This window comes from Zalophus californianus, chromosome 11, assembly GCF_009762305.2.
Source record: "Zalophus californianus isolate mZalCal1 chromosome 11, mZalCal1.pri.v2, whole genome shotgun sequence".
Taxonomy (NCBI): Eukaryota; Metazoa; Chordata; class Mammalia; order Carnivora; family Otariidae; genus Zalophus; species Zalophus californianus.
Genome location: NC_045605.1, coordinates 20,856,545 through 20,876,028, shown reverse-complemented (window position 1 = coordinate 20,876,028; position 19,484 = coordinate 20,856,545). Strand labels below are relative to the sequence as shown.

General features: G+C 51.1%; 1 protein-coding gene across 16 annotated transcripts in view; it reads right to left on the bottom strand.

The window, feature by feature from the left end:
- PKNOX2 (PBX/knotted 1 homeobox 2) overlaps positions 1-19,484 on the bottom strand; it is a 304,609-nt gene that overhangs the window by 241,384 nt on the left and 43,741 nt on the right. The window contains exon 1 of one of the 16 annotated variants that reach the window (XM_027581292.2): positions 12,162-12,272. The exons of 14 other annotated variants lie outside the window; for them this stretch is intronic. The gene's annotated coding sequence lies outside the window, so the exon portion shown is untranslated. Of the gene's footprint in view, positions 1-12,161; positions 12,273-19,484 lie in introns of those variants that run through there. One more of the 16 variants, XM_027581290.2, reaches the window with a different exon arrangement.

Below are 19,484 nucleotides of genomic sequence, written 5' to 3'. Positions count from 1 at the left end.
TATGTGGGAATGGCATCCCCTCGGCTCTGTGATGCAACCTGGTTAGGAAACTCAGATGGGAGCAAAACTCCCCAGCCGGAGTTTTCTGGTGCCCACTGTCTTTCTCTCACCTTGTTCTGCCCTTGCCAGGGATGGAAAATGAGCCCCCAGGGATGGAGGGCTTGGCCAACTCTTCCCCTAGGAAGGGCCTCATCTGAGAGACGAAATGCAAGGCTGCCCTCCAAGACCCCCAGCGTAGGTTACACTTCCTGTTTATGTTCTTGTGCCTTCCCAGACTTCTCTATAGCTCTTACCATGGTTTCAGTAATTATCTACGGAACTCCAACGCCCACCTCCCCCACGGACCGGGCTAGTTCACGGTCATACCCACAGGACCTCTGCAGGGTCTAGCATGTAGAAGGTGCTCAATAAAAAATCTATCAGATGAAGACCTGGGTTCAGGCTGATGGGACCTGGCCGAGGCCAGTCCCCCCACACCAGCCCCTAGATGGCCCCTGCACTGAGATAGATGGGGAAGCGTAAGTGAGAACAACCAATGACACAGAGTAGGCACGGAATTCAGGTTTGTCGACCCTCTGCCAGACTCTGGAAACCACCCAAGAGGGTTCATGCCCTGGCCATGGGGTAGCGTGGCAGGCCATCCTGCCCGCTTTTGATTACTTAAACACGGTTGTCATCACTCTGTTAGTGAGTCTGAGAGGATGTGTATATTTGTGTGAACGCTCTACTTTAAACTAATAAGAAACATAGAATCTTTGCCAACCAATTTTCTCCCCCACATATTACATGTGAGGCACTGTGTAGGCGCTTTCGTCTATGTTTATATAACGGGCATAACACATCCACATACATTAACTCATTTGGTCCTCTCCACAGCCCTGACAGGATGCATTATCACTACCACTTTGCTGACGAGGGAAGTGGGGCCAGCTTTTAAGGACACACAGTAAACATGGCTGAGTCAAGGCTCAAACCCAGCCTTTGGCTTGTTCTGCACTGTCCTGCCTCAGGACACCACAATCACATTACCCATGACCTATCGGGGCCAGAGCCCTAGATCTTACATCAAACTACACATGCCCTGGAGCAGGGGGGCTGGGGTGGGAGGGAGATGGAGAAAAAAAGCAGCCAGGAATCCAGCAACTACCCCGGAAACATGCAACTCCCTAGAGCAGGCAGCACGCTGGGCTGGAGAGATTGCCGATCCAGAATGACACCGAACCAGCTCTGTGACCTTGAGCAGATTCTCTCTCTTAACCCACCCTGAGCCTTGCTTTCTTTCTCAGGTCCATGGTGATGACTAGATAAAGAGGTGAGAGCTCCCAGCACGTGGTGAAGGAGCCCCCAGCCTGTGGCCTTGCACAATTACCCCAAAATCACAGCGTTCAGGAAAAATCCTTCTCTTCCCTTGATCTATAAGCTAGCTGTGGCAGCCATCTCCTTCCTCCCTGGAAGAGTCCAGTTCTGCCATGCTCAGGCAGGGACACTGGCACCACGATTCTGTGCAAAAGAATGCCAGGGAAGTTCCCTTCTTCCTTGCCAACAGCTAATGGCACTCCCCAGAGTACAGCCTGGGAACGAAGTTCTCCTTCCATCTCCCCTTCCAAAGCCAATGGAGATGACTTTGAAAAGTATTCTAGGAGAACAGATGTCCAGCTTGGAAAGCGGCCTTCCTAGCAATCCGGAAGTTAGCAGGAGGTAGCCGCCCCTATCTTATTGCCACCAAGAGGCTCTAATGTACTGGGGTACCTTACCAATGAGAGCTATGCCAGTGCAAGGAACAAGTCACTCTCCCTGAGAACAGCCTCCAGGGAAGGCTGGGGAATCCCATCCAGCTCCTTAGCTTTCCTCCAGATCAAACACAAGTGAGGAGAGCCCCAGGGGACCACTGCCCCACTGTGAGTCTGGTCTCTCCTCCCAGAGCTGAGAGAGGGCATGGTGGGAGAGGGGCTCCCAAAGTGGCAGCAGGGCAAGACCATCACTTGAACACAGGCCACAGGAGAGCAGCAGCCTTGAGCTCCCATGTCCCTGGGCTCTCCTGCTTGATTTCTGTCCCTGTGGCCCCCCTGGAGACTAGAAAACTCAGAGGGCCCGCCCTCAGGAGCTCTTCCAGCCCCCACATCCAAATAGGTGAGACCCAACTGCTGTTATAGCTACATTTTTCCATTTCCCTCACCTAATCAGAGTTAGACAGGTCCCACCAATAATGGACTAAATGTCCCTTGGAGTCCCACCACCTTTTCCAGACACATGGTGCCCAGGGGTCTGGATCACACATTTTAGCATTTATAGGCCATAGAGTCATAAATAGTAGACCCAGAAGGGGCCTTAAAGACAATCTCGTGTAACTTCCTCATTGTATAAAATGAGATGCTAAGAGCCAAAGACGGTTAAGAGACATGTCAAAGGTCACACAGCTTATCTCCAGCCTGACATGAATTTGTCTGGGCTCTGCAGTAAGATCGTATAGCTCCTAGAGAAAAAGGCCTTGATTCCAACGCAGCAAGCTACTGGGCATGCATTAAATAGCGGGCTCAGGCCATGCTTGCTGACAGACAGATGAATCACCAGCGAGGGCTCAGAAGTGAGAACAAGCACCTGTCACCACAGGGCCCTGGGCATACCCAGGAGCCTCTCTGGGCCTCTCTCAGCCTCTGACCTGGAACTAGAACTACAATTCACACAGAGTATGGCCTCACCTGAGAAAGGGCAGAAACAATCCTGTATTCCCAAGGCTTAACACAGACCTGGGTACAGAGTATCACTCAGTGACAATGGGCTGTGAGAGCGAAAACAGATGAACCTCTGGGGTGGGGCTCACTTCCCCCCGCCCCCGTTCTACCATACACCCACAGTGCTACCCTGGAATCAGGAAGACTATGCCTGCCCCACACCTAAAAAGAGTTAGCAGGCCCCACCACTAATAGGCTCAATGTCCCTTGGTGTCTGTCGGGATTGCAAGTCAGAGGACCATGGGTGTGAGTCTCCATTCTCCTCACCCCAGGCTCCCGGGGGGCTTACAGCTTGGGCTGCACTACAGTCTGCCACCCCCACCCACTGCCATTACTACACCTCCCTGCCCTTAAATCTACCTCCACCCCTTGTGCTGGCCAGCCCAGCCCCACCTGCAACTGAAGGCTTCTAAAAGTAAAAATACAGATCATCTTCTAGGTGTTGGTTTCCATAACAGCTGGTAGCTCTCCCTAGAGTTGGCCAAACAAAGGTACGGGTGATGGAGAAGATGGGTTCTGCTGGTTCCTTTAAAGAGATTCTCAGGAGAGGAATAGGTGGACCTCGGGGCCAAGCAGTACTCAGAGCTCAGCAAGGCACTTGCTTTGTCTCCAAAAGACTAAAGAATGGAGCGTTGTAGTAAAATGTAGACCTGGGTCACCCTATTTAATGTGAACAGGTGGAGACATCTACCACCCTTTCCTGGAACCCCCGCTGTAGCCACTCTCTGAGCCCCAGCTCCTCTCACCTGTCAAACAACATAGCAATGCCCATTCCACCTGCTTGACGAAGCTGAGAGGATTAAATGAGAGAGCACCTGAGGATGGGCTTTATTAGGAAAGAAAATTAATGTGCACCATGAGCTTACCATGTGCCTAGCACTTTTAGATACTCTATTCCAGAGTTTTCATAGCACTCCTATGTGCTCTGTATTATTATTATCCCAACTATATCTACAAAAAAACTGAGGCTCAGAGAGCTTAAGTGAGGTACCCAAGGACACACAGCTCAGTAGTAGTAGAACCACGGTCAGAACCCAAAATCTGACTCCAAAGCTTGTGTTCCTTCTCCCAACCGCACACCCATCTCAACAACAGAAGCAAATGTCACCCTTGATGAAGAGGCCGGTGAGTCTTCAGACTGAAAAGCTGCCCTCGTGGAGCCAACCGCTATTGCTAGGACCCATCCATTTGCCCAGGAAGGCCATCGGGCAAGTCAAAGCCAACGCCTTCTGCTGTCTTGAGACCCAACAACACAAGGGCAACCCAGGGGCCAAGCCCTCCCGGTGCTTTTGCCACTGTGTGGTGTCACCATGCTGGCTTGGTGGTGGCAGTGCTGGTTTCAATGAGTGCCTAGTCATGAAGCAATCTGGTTGGGAGGAAACAGAGAATCATGGAACTTTGGGCTGAAGGGGCCCTCTGAGAGCTAGGTCAAGCTCCTCATTGGATAAGTGAGGAAACTGACACCCAGAGGTCAGCCACTTGTTGAAGGTCACACAGCCAGGCAGGGGCCAGGTCTAGAGCAGAATCCACCGTCCTCCGGCTCCCAGTTCAAACTGTTATTCTCATCACCATCCGAACCACTCTGATGTGGGTCAGCTTCATGGGCCCTGAGAGGCCCAGGTGTGGGCCTATAATCTCTGCTCTCTTAGCTTAGGAAAAGCAGGGATGGTGGGTAAGAGAGTCGTGCTGTAGTTAGGAATGGAATTAGTCGGTTTACTTCATGTACTGAGTCATTAGCCTAGGTTCTACCCACTGAGAAGTCAACAGGAAAAGTCCTCTCACAAATCCCTCAGTCACCAACCCAGGGAGGCCTAGGTGGTACTCTGGAGGCAGTGGTGGCCCCCTTGACCCCCTGACATGCTAGGGAGGGGCTGACCTCTGCACTCTAGCTCAGGTTGGCCCCCAGCAATCCCTATGAGCCCTGTGACCGGCAGGGTCTCAAGTTCCACTCCTCCCCCTCCAGCCTTGCTTGGCCAGAGCTCACCCCCACCCCTGCACTGACCCTGCTGAGAGCTCACCTCCACGCTGTCCTCACTACTTAGCGGCATCCCATCCCACTCGTGCTTCCTTTACTCTAACAGTTGATTCGTACCCATTTTCATGGCACCTCTGTGCATCTGTGTGTCATCTCTTGCGTGTTTCCAGGTTGAGTTTGTCCACCCACAAACCGCACACTGCCTGAGGACAGGGTCTGTGTGTCTACATCTACCACGGTCCTGGCCAGGGTCAGCACGCAGTGGGGCAGCACCAGGCCACAGTGTGACTGGCTGTTCAACGGTTGTTGATGGTGCCAGTGACCTGTGAAAGGCCTCAGGCCATGTCCCCGGGGAAGCGAAAAAGAAGGGGAACGGGGAAGCTGGGTAATCCACCAACTGGATACCCCGTCCAAAATAACACGGGGAGGGAAAGGAACCTGATTGAGCCTCTGCTGTATGCCAGACACTGCTAGGTACTTTACAAATGCTCTCTCCGCAATTCTTTGAGCTTTATACTTTTTTATTTCTCCCTTTACGGGTGGAAAAGCTAGTGTCTAAATTCTTACAATTAGAAACTAGCAGAGGTAGGCTCTGCGGGCAGTTTTATCTGAGGCTAAGCCCATACTCAGCACTCTGTCCACAGGCGGCAAGCTCCTAGAAGACAGGGATTTTGTGGCTACGTGCTTTTGTCCTGTTTGGTTTTGCTGCTTGTAGCCTCAAAGCCTAGAACTGTACCGGGCCTACATATAGGAGACAGGCTATAACTATTTGCTGGACGAAGGAACAAAGGAATGAGTGAAGACCATGCCGCCTCTCCCCAGCAGGACAGGGAAAGGGCTTGTGAAGTCAGGTTCCCAGGCTCTATTTCCAGGAATCTTGGACACTGATTTGTTCCTTCTCTCCAACCAGAAAAGCACCCAATATATTAAAGTTCCTCCAAAGGCCATGTGGAGGATGGGTGGGTTTACTAGGCCTGGGATAGGACTGGGAGTGGAAGCATGAGCTGAACACAAAAGACGATCTTCATGAGGTGGGGGGATTTAAAAGCATTCTTGGTGCTCTGTGATCTGCTGATTCTGAGGCCGCTCTCTGGCCCAGGTGGATCTGGCCCCTCCCAACCCCGGGGGGGGGGGGCTCCCTCATCCACACTGGGTGCCCCTGCCACCTTGCCTGAGCTGTACTGAAATTGGCCACATTCCTATTAAGCAGAGAAACTACCAGTTCCACCACCCACTCCAGCCCCATCCGAACCCTCAAAAGATCCTGCTCCAGGCCCCAGGGCCAGCTGCTTTTCTCCACATTCCAGCCAAAAATAATATGAGAACGAAGCTGTTTGGTGGAGACTTAATCTAATCTTCGTTGCTTCAGTTTTAAAATATCCTGCCTGGTTTAGGGTTTCTTATTACACACAGGGATGTGTTTTTAGTGAGATAGGTCTTAGTAGAAATGGCCTTGTTGTAATTAGAAACCCAGTCAGGCAGGGCCTGCAGTGAGGCATCCAAGCCAAACAGCAGATCCCCCTGAAGACAGCACATTTGCAGCAGCGAGCTCTTCCCGAGCTGCCCGAGGGCTTGCTTCTCCCTTTCTCCTGGGGGATCTGGAAGGAGAAAAAGCTCGAGCTCTGGGAGGAGGATTGTACCTTCCAACTTGTATGCATTCCCTTAGCAAAACCGTTGCTCCTTCTACCTCCACCCTGCATCTCCCTACTGTTACCCCCAATCAGAACAGAGACTAAGATGTTGCTCAAGACCGCTGGAGGAGGATATGTGGAGGAAAAAATTACCCCCAAGACGTCCCCATGGACGAGGGAGAATTAAAGGCAAGCATTCCACTGGAGCCACGTCTCCAGTATCAGGGCTAGCACTGAAATACCAGGCATGGGAACAGGAGGAGACTCCAAGTGCGGATACACTTTTGTGTAAGTGCCGGGTGTAACTTCTTGGGCTTTCTGGCCCAGAATCTGCTTTGATCTGCCAGCATGGAGACTGCTAAGTGAGGTTCAAGCTGCGGCTAGCTCCGGACCAGTGCCCATCCCCCCAGTCCGACCAGATGTCACACACCAGTCCAGGCTCAAGCCTCTTCTTTCAGATGGCACAAAGGGAAGGGGCTGAATTTCTGATAAGTCAGATTCTGCGTTTATCGGATGCTTGGAAGCTCTTCCAGGTGCCACCACCGGGGAGAAGCACCGCTGGTTCCCCCAACTTAACTGCCCCTCCTGATCAAGTGCAGGTGGATTTGGGGATCACAATGGGGTTTTCAAATTCCAGGATATAAAGAAAGGCAGGCATTCAGCCCCTTCGCCCCCAGTCTCCTGAGAGTTGTGGGGAAAGAAAAGCTCTGGATCAGGCAGGGAAAGAAAACACAGGGAAGAATGTGACTCTGCTGCTCAGAAGCCTCTCTTCATATCCTTTATTATTTAGAGCGCACCCAGTGCAGGAGTCAGAGAGTCATGCAAGATTTGCCCCTTGGTAGCCTAATGAGGGATTCATGCTATACATTCTACTTTACAGATGAAGAAACCGAGATCCAGAAGCTAGGTGACCCGCTGGAGTCATGTAGCCAACCGCCAGGCCCCCCAGTTTCAGCTTAAACACTAGCTCAGCATGCTGACCTGCCAACCTTGATTATCTCCTTCCTCCCTTTCCCACCAGGTATTAGATTTAATTAAATTAGCAGATCCCCATCGCAACAAGCCTGGCCATGCATTCTGGCCAGAGCCCAGCCAGGGCAGTTACTCCCTCTAAATTCTGCTTCTCAATATAATTCAATCTTCAATAAGTCACAGATCGCACGTGAAGTGTTTTTATACAAAGCATGGTGTGTTGGCTAGAACCAAGGCTGACGGTGGCGCACGATGATTTCATTTTCCGTATAACTTCCTCTGCTTTTCCTCCGTGGCATCGCTTCGCCCTCTCCATACTCTGATCTGCATTTTGTTTGATCCAGACACTTGGCTTCACATGCCGTCACCTCCAGCAATTACATCACACATTTATATATATCTTACAGCATCACAGTCCTTGTGCCACACAGCATAGGAAAAAGGAAAACTTATAACAGCATTTCTCACCTTCCTCGAACTAATTTAGAAAATGTGCTTTAAATTAAATAAATCAGGAACAAAAGTCTGAAATTGGAGATAGAATTTCAGGGGGGGGCACTAAATAAATAGCAAGGAAATCTTGCAACATGTTGGAAGCCTATAAATTTTATAGGTTGTTTCTTTAATAAAAACAAATTCAATTGCTAACAACACAGTATTATTAAGCCGCTAACGTTTAAAAATCTAATTTGGCCTGCTCTGCTGCTGTTTATGTTGCATTCACCCAGGGTAAGGAAGTCAGGTTGATGGGTTTGGTTTGGTTTCTAAACCAGGCTAATAGAGCCCCCTTTAAAAACCCAGCCTTTTTGCTTTCTAGGCATGCCTTGGTCCCTAATGAGTTACAGTCCCAGGTTGAAGATGGACATGGCAGACAGAAATTTAACACACACTCTGGTGCACCCATAAACATCAAGGCCAAGGGAGAGGAGGTATGTTTCCAGTTAAGTTAAAACTCCATGAATTCAGGATTCTCCACTCACAAGACAGTAATTCTCCTTATTTCATCACTAACTTACTTCAAATGTGTTTATACAATTTATTGCTACTGAACTTCCAGGCAACTGGTGTAGAGTTAATGAAACCCAGCTTGGAGAAGCTTTGAGCTTTGAACAACTAACCACAGTTTAAATGGTTATGACATGTGGTCAAAGCCACAGCCCAGCCCCACTGCAGTTTCTGTGTTAGGAACTAGTCAAAAACCTTGTCCTCTCACCTTTTGTGCCAAATAGATTGAAAAAGGGGAAAGCGCTGAAAAATAGCCTTCCATGTTTCTTCTCAAGGTTCCCAGCCTTTCTCCCTGACATTTTAACACATTTGTCTTACTAAATGAAAGGCAAAGCCCCCCCCCCCCCCCCGCCCCGGGTCCCAAGTAAATATTTTAGTTGCAGTTTGAATTGGCAGCCAGTTGAAATCCTGAAATCCAGTTTGAATTTAATTGAACAGGGTCAGGCCTACATAAAGCAGTGTTGAGACAGGGTATAAGGGGGAGGCACCAGGCAGCACTTAAAGTCAGACTCAGTGGAAGTCCAAAAGGCAGTATCAGAAGGCACAGGTGACCCTGGACTGGGAAAAGAAGTAAACTCGTCTTTCTGAATTACTTGCAACATTGATTTTTTTAATTAATTTTCATTGTCACATGGCACCCTTCCCCAAGCTCTGTCCATGTGGGAACTCCAGGAGCCTCCCTCTTTTTAAACAGGCCCATTTTGGAAGAGGAAAGGGGACCCCGGTACTGGCCTTGCCACGGCCGCACAATAAAAGACCCTTTTGAAAGCAGCACTTTTCATTAACTTAAAGCAATCTACAGACTTAAAAGCATGGAGCAGTAAACTCCCAGAAAGGATCATAAAACAGCCAGTCTCAAGTTGGGTACACTTCAGTGCAATTTGCACGAAGCATTTTACTGTGAGCGCTGGCCGGGCCCATCTCCCTCCAGTAACCCCCTGCCCCTTATTCTGAGCAGCTTCTCTTTCTCTGGGCTTTCATGCCTTTCGCGCTCACAAAGGGGAGGCGGTGACTGGGGAGTCTCCGTGGGGTCATGGCTCCCTCCCGCCCTCTGGCTCCCGGCGGGAGAGCTCACGAATTCCAGGCCTGAAAAAAAAAAAAAAAAAAAAAAAAAAAACAGCCTCGGAGCTTCGCTGCCCGCCGGCAGTGTCGAGGCCGGAGGCCCGAGGCCGCTGCGGCCACTCGTGGGTCTTGCGTCTTCTGAATCCCCGCAGCGCCGTCTGGCTGCCTGAGCGAGGGGTGCGGAAGGCTGGGACTGTGGGCTCAAGACTGCAAAAAGGAAATTTCAAATCTTCCTTTCGTACAGCTCCTTACACACTTCGCTTCCCTAGTTGGCCAGAGGGATGACCTCCCTCCCCAGTTCGGACTTCTCTCCCACCGCCCGAGCTATGCCTGAGCTATGGGGCTATAGAATGGGGTTGCGGGGTGCAGCTCGAGGGGGAGATCACGAGTCCAGAGACAGGAGGAGGCCCCCTTCCCTCTCCCTAAGGCCCTGAGGCCTCTGGAAGGCCGGAATGGCAGGGTAAACGAGAGGGCTAGGGGCTAGGGCTTTGCGTAATAATATCGTGTTTTGAATACCATCATTTCCTCAGCTTTGGGGAGGGGAGGGTCGCCTAGATCTGCCTAAAATGTGAAGCTTTGGCTTCCACCAGTTGGAGAGCACTCGATATCCGAAAAGTCAACACGCTGGAGAAGTCCCGAGGCAAGTGGGGTGAGGGCAGAAGACCCAGAGCGCCCCCGTTTCCCAAGCTGAACACACAGGCGGCCCGGCGTGTGGGCTTCCCCGCTACGTCGCGGGGAAGGAAGCACCGGCAGCGCCTGCGGGTCTAGAGCCCGCGGCTCCCGCCAGGACGCCGGAGTTCGAGCCCGCCCTGCCCTCGGCCGCAGCCCGGACTCTCCGGGCGCGATGCGGCACCTCGCAGCTAGCGCCCCCCGCGCAGGCCGCGGTCCCTGCGGGCCACCCGCGCCCGCCCGCCGCGCTGCACCCGCAGCCCCCCAACTGGCTTCCAGAACCCGCAGAGCCGCCAGGGTCGGTCCTCGGATCCACTTCGAGCCCTGTGGGGCTGGCCTGTCGCTTCACCCAGAACGTCCCTTCGATTTGTCCGCTTCCCGGAATCTTTCTCCTAGGACCGGGTTCTGCGCGCCTCAAGTCCTCTGCTCCAGATCCGCTTTCGGAGAGAAGCAGCAGAAATTCGGGGCTCGCCTGCCATGGCCCGGATCAACTACTTTCATCGCCTGCCTAAACGTTTTTCCACCCACGGAGCATGGGGGCCCGCTCGCGCGACCCTCCCCCAAATTTCAATAGCCTCATCCCAATAAAAAGCCGTGATCCCGTGGCAAAATACTAAAAACGCCACCCGTTCCTCCGAGCTCAGCCTCAGATGTAAGCCCAGGCCCCCAACTCCTACCTCCAGCCCCCTGCTCTGGCTGGGGGTGTAGGTCCGATCCCTAAGCTACTCAGCAGCCCTTCTTCAGTCCGGCTTCTGGAAACAGCCTGAATCTTACAACCCAACTCTAGCGTGGCCCTGAAGCCCAGCCCTAATTCAGGGCTGCTGCACCACCACCAGCCACCCCCGCGCCCCACTGCCATTCCTAGCCCGTGTCCCCACCGCTCAGGAACCTCTGTCTTTCTCGCCCAGAGCCCCCGGAAAGGACCGCCCGCTTCGCTCGTTTCTTCCTCGGGTTCGGGAGTCAGGAGAACCCCGCTCGCCCAACCCGAAAGAAACGCAAACTTTGCGCGGCAGACTCGGGACTCTGCCCCATCCCCCTCAGCTCACGGCTGTTGGGCGCTTTCCGTCCCCCCTTTTACGAACTCGTGTCCTAGTTCTCAGGCCAGGAGGGCTCCCTATTCCCAAACCTCGCCCTGGGCCCCTACGCCTCCCCGACCTCGCCAAAGACTCCCAACAATCCGCCGAAAGCCAGTTACCCTACAAATCGCTCCTCCAGGGGCGAGGGTCCCTGAGCGTGGCCCCTGGGAGCTCGGTTGCCCTGAACCACAGCTCGAGTTGCGCCGTCCCCACCGATCCGCCGGCAAAACCCCACTCGCCCTGGCTCCCCAGGCCGGGCGGGACGCGCGGCCGCGGCTCCTGCACTCCGGTCACACGGCCCGAGGCTGGGGCTGCTCCCGCTCGCAGGCGCCCGTAAGGCAGCTCCAGGCCGGTGGCGCCGAGCAAGCGCCGGCCCAAAGGGCGCCCGAAGCCGGGAGCAGGAGGAGAACGTGGAGCCGGCCCGCGGTTCCTAGCCTCGCCCGCGGAGCGCCCAGCCCCAAGCTGCCTGCCCCCGGGCTCCGGCCCGCGCGCGGGTCCCTACTCTCGGGCCCCCCGGCTCTCGCGGCGCACGGCTCCCTGCCCGCCCGCCACGGTGTCTCGGGCCCGCCGCCGTCCGAGTCCGCAGCCCCGCTCCTTGCACCCGCGGACAATGCGCGCCCGGCCACGGGCCCGAGCGGGGCGAGGAGGCGGCGGCGGCGGCGGCGGGGCTGCGCGCGGGCCGAGCCGGGGCTCGGGCGGGCCGCACGGCTCCGGCCGCCTCCTTCCCGGGCCTCAGCGCCGCTCGCGCTGCTTCGCTCCGCGCTCTCCCGGCGCTTCCCCAGCTTCTCTCTGCACGCTCCCGCCGTCCCTCTCTGCTCTCTGCCTCCCTCCTCCCTTCTGCCTCCCTCTCTCTCCTCCCTGCTGCCTCCCTCTCTCCCTCTCTCCTCCTTGCCCTGTCGCAATGAATAATACTCTGGCTTGGGGACTGGAATAAAACACACGCGCTCTGAGGCAGCCGCCCGCAGCAGCAGCAGCCGCCGCCGCGCCGCCGCCGCCGCCTGCAAAAGCGTCTCTGACATGGAAATGAATGACAGCTTACCTGATGCCAATCTTCATCAGACTGACACCGGCGTGACAACACAGCCTATACTTCCCAGCACTGCTCGGGACGTCAGCGGCACAGGGACCCGCCCCCCGGAGCCCCCCCCCCCCACACCTCCCCTCGCCCCACTCCCCCCTCTCTCCCCACCCCCCTCGCCCCCACCCACTCCCGGCCCGGCGCTTCCAAGTCGGAGCCGCAGCTGGAGTGTCTCCCTCTACTGGAGGCTTTTCGGAGACGTCGGCGCGGGCCCGCTCCTGCTGGCGGGAGGCCGAACGGCGCTGGAGAGGAAGCCGCGCACTGCGAGCCCGCCGCTGGCGGAGGGACGCGGCATACGCCCTCGGGACTGGGGACACCACCCCCGCCACCCCACCCCCACGCCGCGTCCTCTCTGCAAACCACAGAGGCCGACTGGCACGACCTCCTGGGCTCAGGGGATGGCGAGGAGGGGGAATTTTCCGTGCACCCCGAGAGAATTCCCCCGAAATCATGAAACTTAAAACTGGCGAGGAATCCTTCCCTCCACCACCACTCCTCCCCCCGCACCCCCACCCCATTCCTGCCTGATGGCCTCATTTTTATGATTGCATTTGAATAATTCTCATTACCCTGGCCCCAGAAAAGGTGCTCAGATGACACTCTGGTTAGTTATTCCTATTCTCAAGAGCTTTTTCTGCTGTGGGCTTCCTGGGGCGTTTGGCTCACCGAGGGGGAGACTGTAATGGGGTGGGGCAGAGGGAGAGACAAAAGGGTGTAGAGGCCTTGTTAGTAAATCACTTCTTTGCAAATGCCTGGCAAGCCTATTCTAAGCCATTGCTATTTTCATTCTAAAAAGTCCCAGAGTTCTGAGGGTCGGGTGGTATAATATAAAGGGAGCGATCAGCTGGGCTGTTGTTCAGCCTGGGCCTGCTAGGGTGGCTTCCTTCTACTTCATGGAGGAAATTCACACTGGCGCCGTCTAAGACCTGTGCAAGCTTGGTTGTCATACATGTGCTTTCTTTCATTCCAAAAGATTACAGTCCTACTAAGTGCCAGGCGTAGGCACCCAGCCACCTACAGATGCAGGCTTGCTTGCTTCCACAACTTAGCACATGGCCCTCTGCATAAAGGGAAAAGAGAACCCCTTCCCCCTTGACTTTTGCTCCTTGCTCCCCATAGAGGAGCCAGTTCAGCCAGTCAGGCAGCGATTGATCCTCTGACCCCAGAGCAGGCAGGGGGCCTGGATAAAGCCTAGACAAAGACACTGATGTAAGCAAGGAAAGCAGAAAGTGAAACCCAAGCAGGCCAGGTTTTCAGTAAAGAATCTGACCCAAGAAGTTGAAGGCTGCCCCTTCACTCTTTGCAGGCCTCTGGGTCACTCCTCATCTGCCTCCATCCTGAGCCAGGATGAGAGCTATTAGCATTCCAGGGCTCAGAAGAGGCGGTTGTGACCTTTTCTGCATCATATCCCAGATACACTAAATACTGTTTGTCCAGATCTCCCCAGTCCCCCCCAAATTCAAACTCCAAAGTTGCTTATGGAAGAAAGTCTTCACTGCGAGCCCCCTTTATAGATGGAGTTGAATCCTCTCACCTTCACGTGGAACCTCCAAAGACTTCACTAGGTGGATTTATGTCACCCCAGCCTCTGATCTGTGGTCAGAGACTCTGGCTGCTGACAGCATAATCGCTATTATATATTATACATTGTATAATAATATAATAATAATGAATGCACTTGCCCTTTTTATGTAGTACAGAAGAGGCTCTCGATTCTCCAACCCAGAGGCTGGAGGTCAGGCTGCCATAAACTCTCAGAGGGAAGCCCTCTTCAGATACCGAAGGGGGAGGGGAGATCCATTTGCCCCTGCCTGGGAGCCCTGGAGGGAAGGTTTTCTCTCTTTCTCAGGGCTCCCAGTGAGTTGCTGTAGCCTGCAGAGTCAGAGGGGAAAATCAGGCTGACTGTAAATACTTAACCCCATCAGAGAGGTGTCAGTGAGCCATAAATAGTACTGCAGGCAACAGCCATGCATCACTGATTCACACGTCACACCCCTCATTTTCTAAAATCTAGTTCTGTGCCCAACTCTTTCTTGATACAGGAGATCCATTGCCATGAGCTGTTAATTTTTGGAGTCTTTTAAAATACCGTGATTCCTACTAATACCCTTTTGATGCCTTAAACTGTACATTGTAATTTAAAATAAATGTATCTTGCTTTAACTACATTTGTAATTTGCAAAAACTTAAAAAATGATTACCTAAATGTAACCTTGTTTCCATAATCATTCAAAGCAAATACTTGTCCTGCACCCACCGGAAGCTCAGCTGTGTGCCCCAGCTGAGGATAAAGAGCAGAAGCAAAGAAGTTCAAATTACAGTTCCTGTCCTCAAGGAGCTTTCGTTCTAGCTGAAGCAGGCAAAGCACCACTACATAAAACATTAAACGGTAATACAAGAATCTGACAGACGACACAAGCTAGTGAATACTTACTGAACACATGAATAGACAACATGTCAAATTCCAGGAGTTCCATATCTAAATGTTGGCTCTGGCAGCGAGTAGAGAAGGGACAGAGCAGAAATTAAGTCTATAGAATGCACTTCACACACTCTACAGTCTCTCCCCCATCATCCTTCTGAGGATGAAGAGGGAGGAGAGGGGCACACATGTCATGTAAGTCACCAACACTTCAACATTGTGAGCAAACAGGAGCTCCTCCCAATCCCAGTCATCACTCTTAAATGTTGGTGTTCCTATGGCTCGGTTCTGGGCCCTTTTCTCACTCTGTCTGCACCTGATTTGTCTTTAGGATAAGCAATTCACACCAACCCAGATTGTCCCCTCTGAGCTGTGGACATCCACAATCAATGGCCTGAGTCCTGTCATTATCAGCCTGTGAATAAAATTTAAACTTGTCTGTATTAATGTGCTCAGGCCACCATAACAAAGTACCACAGGGCAGGTGGCCTGAACAACAGACGTTTATTTTCTCACAGTTCTGGAACCTGGAAGTCCAAGATCAAGGTGCCAGGAGGATTGGTTCCTGGTGAGACCTCTCCTCCTGGCTTGCGATGGGACTTTCTTGCTGTGTCCTTACATGGCCTTTCCTCTGTGTGTACCAGAGGGAGAGAGTAATTTCTGATGTCTTTCTTTTTTTTTTTAAGATTTTATTTATTTATTCATTTGAGAGAGCAAGAATGAGAAAGAGAGAGAGTACATGAGAGGGGGGAGGGTCAGAGGGAGAAGCAGACTCCCTGTGTACCAGAGGGAGAGAGCAATTTCTGATGTCTTTCTTTTTTTTTTTTTAAGATTTTATTTATTTATTCATTTGAGAGAGCGAGAATGAGAAAGAGAGAGAGCACATGAGAGGGGGGAGGGTCAGAGGGAGAAGCAGACTCCCTGCTGAGCAGGGAGTCCGATGCGGGACTCAATCCCGGGACTCCAGGATCATGACCTGAGCCGAAGGCAGTCGGTTAACCAACTGAGCCACCCAGGCGCCCCGCAATTTCTGATGTCTTTCTCTTCTTATAAGTGCACCATTCCTACTGGATTAGGGACCCCCTCTTCTGACTTCATGTAACTTTCACTACCTCCTTAAAGCCCCTATCTCCAAACACAGTCACGCTGGGAGTAAGAGCTTCAATATGTGAATTTGTGGGAGGGGAGGCAGGGAGAGACAAAATTTAGTTCCACACACCAGTTCCCTCTATTCTCAAGTTAATTATTTTTGGTGAATCTTGATTGTGAGTTCTCTGAGGATGGGGACAATATCTATTTCATCTTAGAATCCTTAGAACCATGGTATATAGTGCTTAGTCCCGAAAACATTAAAGAAATACTTGTTGAGTTGAATTGAATGGAACTTATTTCTCCATCATTGCCCCAGCCCAGTTGAGGGACTTAAACCAGTCACCTGGAATATGAATATTTTGATGATTCCCTAACTGGGTCTAATGCCACCAATATCCCCAATACTTCCTATATACTATCACCAAAGTGTTCTTCCTAAAACAAAGGTTGGATCACACTTTGGTGTCCCCTCAAGAAACCATCTCCTATAAGATTTAGCCTAAAAAAGTGGTGCCTGTGTGGCTCAGTGGGTTAAGCGTCTGCCTTCAGCTCAGGTCATGATCTCTGGGTCCTGGGATCGAGCCCCGCATCAGGCCCCTTGCTCAGTGGGGAGCCTGCTTCTCCCTCTGCCTCTGCATTTCCTCCTGCTTGTGCTCTCTCTCTCTCTCTCTCTCTCTCTCTCTGTGTCAAATAAATAAAATCTTTAGGAAAAAAAAAGATTTAGCCTAAAATGTTTATTGGGACTTATAATAAAAAGAAGGGACTTGAATGCCACATCCCTTAGCATGGCATTCAAGTTCTACCTCCTTATCCAGCCCTGATCTATCTTTCAGGCTAATCTCCTGTACCCCCGACTACACCTCCCCATCACCACCATCAGTGGTTCCCAGTGTTAGCCCACGGACTTCCTGCCTAAGAACCTTTATGGAACTTCTTTATAGTTCTGTGTTCCTGGTTCCATTCCTGGAGAAAGTTGATCTGGATAAGGGCCTAGGAATCTGTTTTAAAAGCTGCTGCATGAAAAGAATGAGAAGACAAATCGCAGAATGGTAAAAAAAAAAAAAAAAGATATTTATAAGACACATGTGATAAAGGCCTATTATAAAAAAAATATAAAGAACTCATAAAATTCAACATTAAATAAATGAACCCAATTAAAAAATGGGCAAAAGATCTGAACAGACAACTCACCAAAGATATAGAGACAGCAAGTAAGCATATAAAAAGATGCTCAGCATCATTTGTCATTAGGGAATTACAAAATAAAACAATAAGGTATCATACCGCTTATTAGAATGGTCAAAATCCAAAACACCGACACCACCAAATGTTGGTGAGAAGTGGAGCAGCAGAAACTCTCATTCATTGCTGGCAGGAACACAAAATGATATAGCTACTTTGGAAAACATTGTAGCAGTTTCTTATAAAACTTAGCATACTCTTACCATATGATCCAGCAATTGTACTCCTTAGTAGTTACCCAAATGAATTTAAAACTTATAAAGCCCACACAAAAACCTACACACAGATGTTTACAGTGGCTTTATTCATAATTACCAAATCTTGGAAGCAACCAGGATGTCCTTCAGTAGGTGAATGGATAAATAAACTATGGTACTTCCAGACAATGGAATATTATTCAGCACTAAAAAGAAATGAGCGACTAAGCCATGAGAAGACATGGTAGAACTTTAAATGCATATCACTCAGTGAAAGAAGTCAATGTGGAAAGGCTATATAATGTATGATTCCAACTATGTGACATTCCATTAAAAGCAAAACCACGGAGACAGTAAAAGGATCAGTGGTTGCCAGGGTGTGGGGCAGGGGAGGGGTGAAAAGGCAGAGCACAGAAAGTTTGCAGGGCAGCAAAGTACTCTGTATGATACTATAATGGGGGATACATGTCCTTATACATTTGCCCAAATCCACAGGATGTACAGCACCAGAAGTGAACCCTCATGTAAACTACGAACTATGGGTAATGATGCGTCGATATAGGTTTGTCCATTATAACAAATATTCCGCACTGGTGGGGGATGTTGATAGTGGAGGAGGCTGTGCATGGTGCAGGGAAGTGGGGGACAGGAAGTACATGGGAAATTTCTGTACTTTCTGTTCATTTTGCTGTGAACCAAAAATTGCTCTAAAAAAAATAAAGTTTATTAATTAAAAAGAAAAACACCCACTGCAATGGAGAGCTTTGGACACTTCCATGCCAGCCGGCCCTCATGAAGGCCAGGACAATTGGTGCTCTCCAGCCCTCCCTGCACTTGCTCACGCTCTTCTCTCAGCCTTGACTTTTAATTCCCTCTTTCCCTACCCACCCAAATCCCATGGGCTGTTAAGACTTAGCTGAAACACCACCTCTTTTCGAAACTTCTTTGACCTCCACCCCCAGCCCCCGGCAGAGAACACCCGCTTTGGAGTCACATGGACCTGGCTCGAATCTCTACCCTGTCACAAGATAGCCACGTTTCTGGGAAGTCGCGGAGACTCTCCAATCTCAGCTTCTGCCTTTATGAAATGAGGATGATAATAGTATCCAGCTCACGAGCCCATGGAGATTAGATAAAATAATGAAGGCAGAGCTCAGCACAGTCCCCGGCACATGGGAGGCCCTCTAACAAATGGAGCCATTAGATTTAATAGCCCTTACCCAGGGCCTCGGCAGCACTTGCCTGTGCCTTTATTATAGTGCTAATTTAATTGGCCTGAGGAAGGGAGATATTGTTTACTGAGAATGCTGTGACAGGCTCTGAGGGCTGGAAACACAGATAATGGAAGCAAGGAAAGGGAGGAAGGGGGGTGCTTACTCTTCTCCTAAGGCCTCCTTCCTGACCCTGAAACCTTGAGGGACTGTGGTATGGGGGGGGGTGCGGGTAAGGCCAAGCGAGGAAGATTCTGTTCCTGATGAAATGCATCAGGGCACACCTCTTAGAGATGGGCTGGGGGGCCTGCACAATGTGAAAATGCATCTCCTGAAAGGTGGGGCTCCAGGATTCTGCTCTGAGCTGGAAGTTGGGCTGTCTAGGCTCCTTGCCCATATCTGAGTCACTTTTTTTGACCCTGAGAGAGCCTTTCTGCTTCCCCATTTCACTCCCACCCTCTGGAGCATGGGGGAATGCAAGCTGTCCTCTGGGCACATGATAGGCAATTAATTGGGTCTTGTCTCTAACCAGCTTCTCTAATATGGGAATAATATAGTCCCCAAAGCCTTTCAAAAAACCCCCGTCTTTCTTATGGTAGTGATGTACATACTGGAAGTTTCTTCAAGCACTGCCCACCCCCCCACTCTTTCTCTCTCTCAAGGGAGCTACCCAGCCCTAACTCCAGATGAGAGGCTCTGTGGGAAGGAGTAAAGGAAAGAGAAGAGTTTTAAGTGATTCTGCAGCTTTTTCCAGTTTCTAGCAAGGGGTGGGCAGTATCACAGCCAGTTTGACGAAACTGAGAAAGAAGAATACTGAGAAAGAGAATACTTAGACTGTAAAATGCTATGATGATTTCCAAAAAGAGCCACTTGTGGGAAATGGCATCCCAAGGGTTTGGCCACAGAAATTTGAGAAAGGACAGTATAAACCTGTGCCGACCAACACACAGTGACCCACTAGCCACAAGTAGCTAAGCACTTGAAATGCAGCTGGTCCAAACTGAGACGTACCATGAGTGTAATCATGGATTTAGAAGACTTAGTGAAAAAAAAAAAAGTAAAATATTTCATTAATAATTATTTTATATGTATTAGATGTTGAGTTGATAATACTTTGGAT